The sequence below is a fragment of the Hypanus sabinus genome, chromosome 8, assembly GCF_030144855.1.
Source record: "Hypanus sabinus isolate sHypSab1 chromosome 8, sHypSab1.hap1, whole genome shotgun sequence".
Classification (NCBI taxonomy): Eukaryota; Metazoa; Chordata; class Chondrichthyes; order Myliobatiformes; family Dasyatidae; genus Hypanus; species Hypanus sabinus.
Window position 1 is genome coordinate 117,119,061 of NC_082713.1, and position 9,257 is coordinate 117,128,317.

Sequence of the window (9,257 nt, forward strand, 5' to 3'; positions counted from 1 at the left end):
TGCTGGTACAGTACACAGTAAAAACAAAACAACATTCCTCCAGGACCATGGTGCTACATGAAACAACACAACACTACACTAGACTACATGAGACAACTCAAGGCTACAGTAGACTATGTAAAACAACACAAAAACTACACTGCAGACCTACACAGGACTACATAAATTGTACAAAACAGTGCAGGGCAGTACAATAATTAATAAACAAGACAATAGGCACAGTAGAGGACAAATCTCAATATAATAATAAATAATGTAGATGTCAGTCTAGACTCTGAGTATTGAGGAGTCTGATGGCTTGGGGGAAGAAACTAGTCTTGCTGTGAGAGCCCGATGGCAGGAGGAAAAAGAGTTTGTATGACGGGTATGTATGGTCCTTCACAATGCTGTTAACTTTGCAGGTGCAGCATGTGGTGTAAATGTCTATAATGGCGGGAAGAGAGACCCTGATGATCTTCTCAGCTGACCTCACTATCCGCTGCAGAGTCTTGCAATCTGAGACTGTGCAATTCCTGAACCAGGCAGAGATGCATCTGCTCAGGATGCTCTCAATACAACCTCTGTAGAAAGTGATGAGGATGGGGGGGGGGGGGGGTGGGGGGTGGGATATGGACTTTTCTCAGCCTTCTCAGAAAGTAGAGATGCTGCTGGGCTTTCTTGGCTGTGGAGCTGGTATTGAGGGACCAGGTGAGATTCTCCATCAGGTGAACACCAAGGAATCTGGAGCTCTTCACAATCTCAACAGAGGAGTCATCAATGTTCAGCGGAGAATGGTCACTCCGTGCTCTCCTGAAGTCAACAACCATATCTTTTGTATATGATCCATAATAGAAGTGTCCTTCATATATTGTCTTGTGTTTGCCGTTGTTGGATAAAACCTGTCTGATCCTTATGTATCAGTATGGGTAGAAAGTCTTCTAATCATTTGGCCATGATGGAGGTAAATAATCTACATTAAGAACGGATATTGGTCTAAATGACCCACATTCCATTTTATCCTTGCCTTCTTTTGGTATAGCTGAGATTATCGCTTCCTTCCAGCTTGGTGGCATCTGTGCCTTTTTTTTTTAAGAGCCCAGTTCAGTGTGGTGAGTAAAACAAGAATTAAGTCTTTTTTTAAATGTATCATTCTGTGTGGAATGAGCTTCCAGTAGAAGTGGTAGAGACAGGTTCGATATTATCATTTATTTAAAAAAAAAAATTGGATAGGTATATGGACAGAAAAGGAATGGAAGGTTATGGGCTGAGTGCAGGTCGGTGGGACTAGGTGAGGGTAAGTGTTCGGCATGGACTAGAAGGGCTGAGGTGGCCTGTTTCCGTGCTGTAATTGTTATATGGTTATACGGTATATGGTTAAATTCTTTGTACCAATCTGCCATATACCCAACTGATCCTGGTGACTTGCTTAATTTAAGCCTACTAATTGCAGCTTTTAGTTCAACTTCAGTTATTGTCAGCAGTCATCATTCTGTTTTGTTCTTTGCTTAAAGTGGGTAACTTGAGAGAATTCAGGAAGCTGTCAATTTGGGTTATGCTTTCCCCTGGAACTTTGGAATATAGAGTTTTGCAAAACACTTCAAAAGCTTCTTGAATTTCACTTGGTTTATGTTTTTCATTTTTGTTCTTGAATCCCTAATTCTATGAATTGCATTTTCTGCTATTTTTTTTCAGTTTCCACACCAATATTTTCATAGACTTGGATCCACCTGACAGAGGTGTATAAGATGATGAGAGGCATTGGAGAGGACACAGGTTTAAGGTGCCGGAGAGTAGGTACAGAGGAGATGTCAGGGGTAAGTTTTTTACTCAGAGAGTGGTGAGTGCGTAGAATGGGCTGCTGGCAATGGTGGTGGAGGTGGATAGGATAGGGTCTTTTAGGAGACTTTTGGAAAGGTACATGGAGCTTAGAAAAATAGAGGGCTATGGGTAAGCCTAGTAATTTCTAAGGTTGGGACATGTTTGGCACAACTTTGTGGGCCAAAGGGCCTGTATTGTGCTGTAGATTTTCTAAGTTTCTATTATAAAATCTACCAATCAGCCAATGTGCTAGCTATGCTAATAACTTTCCTGTAATACCATGGGCTCCTATCTTGATAAGCAAGCTCATGTGGCAAAGGCTTTCTTAAAATTCAAATATACAACATCCACTACATCTGCTTTATCTATACTACTTGTAATCTACTCATAGAATTCCAACATGTTTGTCAGGCAAGATATCCCCTGAAGGAAACTATGCTGATGTTGTCCTACCTTGTCCTGTGTCACCAAGTACTTCATAAGTTCATCCTTAACAATTCACTCCAACATCCTCCCAACCACTGAGGTCTCGCTAACTGGTCTATAATTTTCTTTCTGTTGCCTCACTCCTTCCTTAAATAGTGGAGTGACATTTGCAATTTTCCATTCCCCTGGCGCCATGCTAGAGTCAATAGTTTTTTGAAAGATCATTACTAATACCTCTACTATCTCTACCGCTAACCCTTTCAGAATCCTAGGGTGCAATTCATCTGGTCCAGGTGATTTATGCACCTTTAGATCTTTCAGCTTTTCAAGCACCTTCTCCCTTGAAATAGTATCTGCACTCAGTTCTCATCCCTCACACCCTCCAACGACTGGCACACCGCTAATGTCTTCCACAGTGAAGACTTATGCAAAATACTCATTTAGTTCATCTGCCATCTCCTTGTCCCCGGTTATTATTTCTCCAGCCTCATTTTCTAGCTGTCCTATATCCATTTTCATCTCTTTTATTTTTTATGTACTTGAAAAATATTTTTCTACCCATCTAGATATTGTTTGCTCACTTGCTTTCATATTTCATCTTTTCCCTCCTAATGATTCTTTTAGTTGCTTACTGTAGGTTTTTAAAAGCTTCCCAATCCTCTCTTACCGCTCATTTTTGCTTTGTTGTCTGCCATCTCTTTTGCTTTTATATTTGCCTGGACTTCCCTTGTCAGCCACGGTTGTACTATTTTGCCATTGGAGTATTTCTTCATTTTTGGAATACATCTATCCTGCAACTTCCTCATTTTTCTCAGAAACTCAAGCCATTGCTGCCCTTCTGTCATCCCTGCCATCATCTCCTTCCAATTTACTTTGGCCAACTCCTTTCTCATACCTCCCCAATTTCCTTTACTCCACTGAAATACTGCCACGTCAGACTTCACTTTCTCCCTATCTAATTTCAAGTTGAACTCAATTATATTGCGATCACTGCCTCCTAAGGGTTTCTTTAACGTAAGCTCCCTAATCGCCTCCAGTTCATTACATAACACCCTATCCGGTATAGCTGATCCCCGAGTAGGTTCAATGATAAACTGCTCTACTAAGCCATCTCACAGGCATTCACCAAATTCACTCTCTTGAGATCTATTAGCAAACTGATTTTTTCCAATCTGCCTGCATGTTGACATCTCCCATAACATTGCCCTTTTGACATGCCTTTTCTATTTCCCATTGTAATCTGTAGTCCACATTCCAGCTACAGTTTGGAGATCTGTATATAATTGCCATCAGGGTCCTTTTACACTTTCTTAACTCTACCCATAAGGATTCAACATCTTCTGATCCTATGTCACATCTTTCTACAGATTTGATGTCTTTCTTTACCACCAAGTCATGCCCTCCCTTTTGCCTACCTTCCTATTCCTCCAATACAATGAGCAACCTTGGACATTCAGCTTCCAACTACAACCATCCTTCAGCCACGATTCAGTGATATCCACAACATAATACTCAACAATCTGTAAAAGTGCTACAAGATCATCCACTTATTTCTTTTATTCTATGCATTGAAATATAACACTTATGGCACTGTGTTTGGTATTGTTTTTGATTCAGCATCCTTAATACCCTGATACTCACCTACTGGCTGCAATTTTGTCCTATCATCTGCCTGCCCTTCCTGACAGTGTGACTGCAAGCTATCTTTTTTTTACCATTCGTCTTATCCAGAGTCCCTTCACTCCAGTTCCAATACCCCTGCCAAAGCAGTTTAAACCCTCCTCAACAGCTCTAACAAACCTGCCTGCGAGAATATTGGCCCTCCCCCTCAGGTTCAGGTGCAACCCATCCCTTTTGTAGAGGTCAAACCTCTGTCTAGAAGAGATCCCAATGATCCAAGAAGCTGAAGCCCAGCCCAGTGCACCAGCTTCTCAGTCACACTTTTATCTGTCAGTTACTCCCCTCACTAATGCATGGCATGGGTAGCAATCCAGAAATGACTACTCTGGAGGTCCTGCTCAGTGTTTTTTCTCTCTCTCTAAATTCTCTCTTTAGGACCTCTTTGCTTTTCCTTCCTATGTCATTGGTATCAGTATGTACCAAGACAACTAGCTGCTCTCCTCCCGCCTCCTGCCCCCAAATGCTGTGGACATTACGTGAGACACATTGACCTGACCCTTACACCTAGCAGTCAATATACCATCCGAGTGTCCCATTCACCTCCACAGAATCTCCTGTCTGTTCCTCTGACTATTGAGACCCCTATCATCACCACCACCACTACCCTCTTCTCCCTCTTTCCCCTCTGCACACGGACCAATGCTCTGTGCCAGTAACTTGGTCTGTGTTGTATTCCCCTGGCAGGTCATCCCCAACACCAATATCCAAAGCGGTGTACTTATTACTGAGAGGAATAACCACAGGGGTGCTCTGCACTAACTGCTTATTCAACATCCCATTCCTTCTCCTGACAGTCACCCAGCTACCTGCCTCCTGCAACTTAGGGGTGACTACTTCCCTGTAACTCTGATTAACGATTTCCTCACTCTCCTGGAAGGTCATCCAGCTGCTGCTCCAGATCCCTAACATGGTCTTCAAGTTCATCTGGCAAGATGCCTCATTGCCAGACCTCACCAACAGGCACCAAGACCTCACTTGGCAGGCGGAGGGAGGGGCCCTCCCAGTCCAATCCTTCCTGGAAGCCCGGAACGTCGCCTCTACACCCCTCTGCCCACGGGAGGACTGCAGTGGGGAGGAGTCGGTGACCCACCTCTTTGCACACTGTGGGTTCGCGGAGAAGGTGTGGAGGAGGATGGAAGGGGCAGTGTCGAGGTTCATCCCCAGCAGCTGTGTAATAGAGGACTCTCTGATCTACGGGCTGTCCCGGGGATGCACACCGAGACCAACATCAGGTGCTGCTGGCAGATCATCAACTCGGTCAAAGACGCTCTTTGGTCGGCCCGAAACTTGATGGTCTACCAGCACATGGAGATGTCCGTGGGGGAATGCTGCCAACTGGCACATTCTCGGCTGCAGGAGTACGTGCTGAGGGACGCACTCAAACTTGGTGCAGCCACCGCAAAGGCCTGGTGGGGAAGGACCACAGTCTAGGGTTCTTCTCCTGCGGGAGTTGAAGGGTAGTGGGGTTGGGGGTATACCCCACTGAATGTAAATATGAAAGAACAGACTGACATGTGGGTGGCAAAATTTTGAATTTTGAAAATGTTAAAACAGTAATGATAATAACTGTAAAGAATTGGAAGTCATTGAATGGCTGTTGTATATAATTTTACTTTTGAATAAAGTATATTTTGTTTAATAAAAAAAAACATGGTCTTCAAGGAGCCTTAGCTGGTTGCACCACACAGATGTAGTTCTCTGGAAGACTCTGGGTCTCCCTGAACACCAATATCTGGCATGACACAATGGCCATTTAAACTACACTAAGTACCCAGACACATTAAGAAAAAGGGAAACTTACCTGGACAACTTGCCCGGAGCCAATGCCTGTTCTGAGCTGAAATCTTCTTTGAGTCAAAGCCTGACACTCCCACTTTCACCACTGGCCCACTCCCAACAATGGCTACTTTGCTTGTCACTCTGAACTTTTATTTACTCCTTTTTGTGCTGCTCCTGCCACTGATTGGGCTGCTGGAATGACATCGAACACCTGCGAAGCTCTCCTTATAAACAAGCACCGCCAACCTGTGAGAAAACTCCTCTGATTGGGACACCAGAATTTACAATGAAATGCATTGTTTGTGTTAACAACCAATACTGTACACCTAAGGATGTTCTGGGGGCAGTCTGCAAGTGTTACCACACATGCCAGCATCAATATAGCATGCCCACAAGGTTTGGCAGAAAAACACAGAACACAACAAATAACAGCAAAATAAGCCCTTTCCTTCCCTCCCACCACTCACATATATGGACAGTCTTCCAATTCCAGGATGGGTCTCCTGTCTCCAGGCTTCAGCCATTGGACTTTGACCTCTGGACTTGCAATGGACCTTTGCCATCTAATCAGCCATTAAAGCTCACTGGATTCTGGGCTTCAGAATTAAGAACACTGAGTTAAAAAAAAACATAAAACATAGAATAGTACAGCACATTACAGGCCCTTTGACCCACAATGTTGTGCCAATCCTCAAACCTTGCCTCCCATATAACCCCCACCTTAAATTCCTCCATATACCTGTCTAGTAGTCTCTTTAACTTCACTAGTGTATCTGACTCCACCACTGACTCAGGCAGTGCATTCCATGCACCAACCACTCTCTGAGTAAAAAACCTTCCTCTAATATCCCCCTTGAACTTCCCTTCCCTTACCTTAAAGCCATGTCCTCTTCAACTGAGCAGTGGTGCCCTGGGGGAGAGGTGCTGGCTGTCCACTCTGTCTATTCCTCTTAATATCTTGTACACCTCTAACATGTCTCCTCTCATCCTCCTCTCCAAAGAGTAAAGCCCTAGCTCCCTTAATCTCTGCTCATAATCCATACTCTCTAAACCAGGCAGCATCCTGGTAAATCTCCTCTGTACCTTTTCCAATGCTTCCACATCCTTCCTATAGTGAGGTGACCAGAACTGGACAGGTACTCCAAGTGTGGCCTAACCAGAGTTTTATAGAGCTGCGTCATTACATCACAACTCTTAAACTCTATCTCTCGACTTACGAAAGCTAACACCCCAGAAGCGTTCTTAACTACCCTATCTACCTGTGAGATAACTTTCAGGGATCTGTGGACATGTACTCCCAGATCCCTCTGCTCCTCCACATTACCAAGTATCCTGCCATTTACTTTGTACTCTGCCTTGGGGTTTGTCTTTCCAAAGTGTACCACCTTACACTTTTCCTGGTTGAACTCCATCTGCCACTTCTCAGCCCACTTCTGCATCCAATCAATGTCTCTCTGCAATCTTTGACATTCCTCTACATTATCTACAACACCACCAACCTTTGTCTCATCTGCAAACTTGCCAACCCATCCTTCTACCCCCACATCCAGGTCGTTAATAAAAATCACGAAAAGTAGAGGTCCCAGAACAGATCTTTGTGGGACACCACTAGTCACAACCCTCCAATCTGAATGTACTCCCTCCACCACAACCCTCTGCCTTCTGCAGGCAAGCCAATTCTGAATCCACCTGGCCAAACTTCCCTGGATCCCATGCCTTCTGACGTTCTAAATAAGCTTACTGTGTGGAACCTTGTCAAATGCCTTACTAAAATCCATGTAAATCACATGCACTGCACTACCCTCATCTATATGCCTGGTTACCTCCTCAAAGAACTCTATCAGGCTTGTTAGACACGATCTACCCTTCACAAAGCCATGCTGACTGTCCCTGATCAGACCATAATTCTCTAAATGCCCATAGGTCCTATCTCTAAGAATCTTTTCCAACAGCTTTACCACCACAGACTTAAGGCTCACTGGTCTATAATTACCCAGACTAACCTTAATACCTTTTTTGAACAAGGGGACAAAATTCGCCTCCCTCCAATCCTCCGGTACCATTCCCGTGGACAATGAGGACAAAAAGATCATAGCCAGAGGCTCAGCAATCTCTTCCCGCGCCTCGTGGAGCAGCCTGGGGAATGTTCCGTCTGGCCCCAGGGACTTCTCCGTCCTAATGTATTTTAACAACTCCAAGACCTCCTCTCCCTTAATATCAACATGCTCCAGAACATCAACCTCACTAATATTGCCCTCATATTGTCCATAACTTTTTGTCATAACAAAAGGTTATGTTGAACTTGTATTGAACAATAATTGCATCACAACAGGGTTACTATGTCCAGTTAAGGTAAGTGCTCTTTAATAAAGATCCAAGAGGCAATACAGATATGATTTACTAGAATGGTTCTGGAATAAGGGACCAGTTATAAATTAGCATGGAGAAGTGGGAGCAAAGGAAGTTGAGAGGAGATCAGATGAAATGGATACGATCAAGATGGATTAAGATAATTTTTCTCATTGCTACCATCAAGAGGAGGTTACAAGGCCATGAAGACCCACACCTTATGTTCAACAGTAAGCAGTTTAAACAAGTTCAAAGCTCTGTTTTTATATTCCTTGCTCTTTATTGTGAAATCTAGTATCCCATGTGTATTACCAACTGTGTTTTCGACAGTTCTTGCCACTTTCAAAGAGTTATGTACATTTATATCAAGGTCTCTGCATAATCTTTGGGAATAGAGCTATAATACATTGTCTGAAGAAATCTGAAGGATTTGATTGGATAACCATCTTCTTTGGTGATCTCTCATAACGATCTTGCAGCAGCTCACCAGAAAGCTGTCGAATTTTCCACTACTGCATAACAATGTAATTGAAAATGCAAAGATATATTAAAGATAGGAGTGACAATTGTATTATTTTTGATAAAATGCAGAATGAGAATGCTGAGATAGTAAAAACAAGGTATTTGATATGAAATTGTGTTACATGTAGGACGTATATAGAACCATAGAACATTACAGCCCAGAAACAGGCCTTTTGGCCCTTCTTGGCTGTGCCAAATCATTTCTCTGCCTAGTCCCACTGACCCGCACCCGGGCCATATCTCTCCAAACCCCTCTCATCCATAATAGTATGTAACTATAATATAGTATGTAACCATAATAGTATGTTCCATATGTAACTTTTTTTCACAAATCTAAAGCTGGGATGCAGGACTTGCAAAAACTGCTAAAGCATGGAGCAAGACATGCAAGTTTAAAAACAATCCATATCTGAAAGTCAAAGGAAAAGGCCATCCATATTTTGATAAGATTGGAGAAAACCTCTATGTTACATCAGGCACATTTTCTGTGGTGGAAGCTATTAAAGAATGGAATGCCAAAGGGAGTAATTTTGATTAGGACAACAACACGTGCTTGAAGTATAAAACGTGACAATTTCATCCAAGATCATAGTACTTGTGTATCTTGTCCACTTTGATTTTTTGCTAAAAGTCTATCCAATTTACATTTAATGTCTGAACACCACACCGTTAAGGTAAAAAATTCTACACTTTTGTAAAGAAAT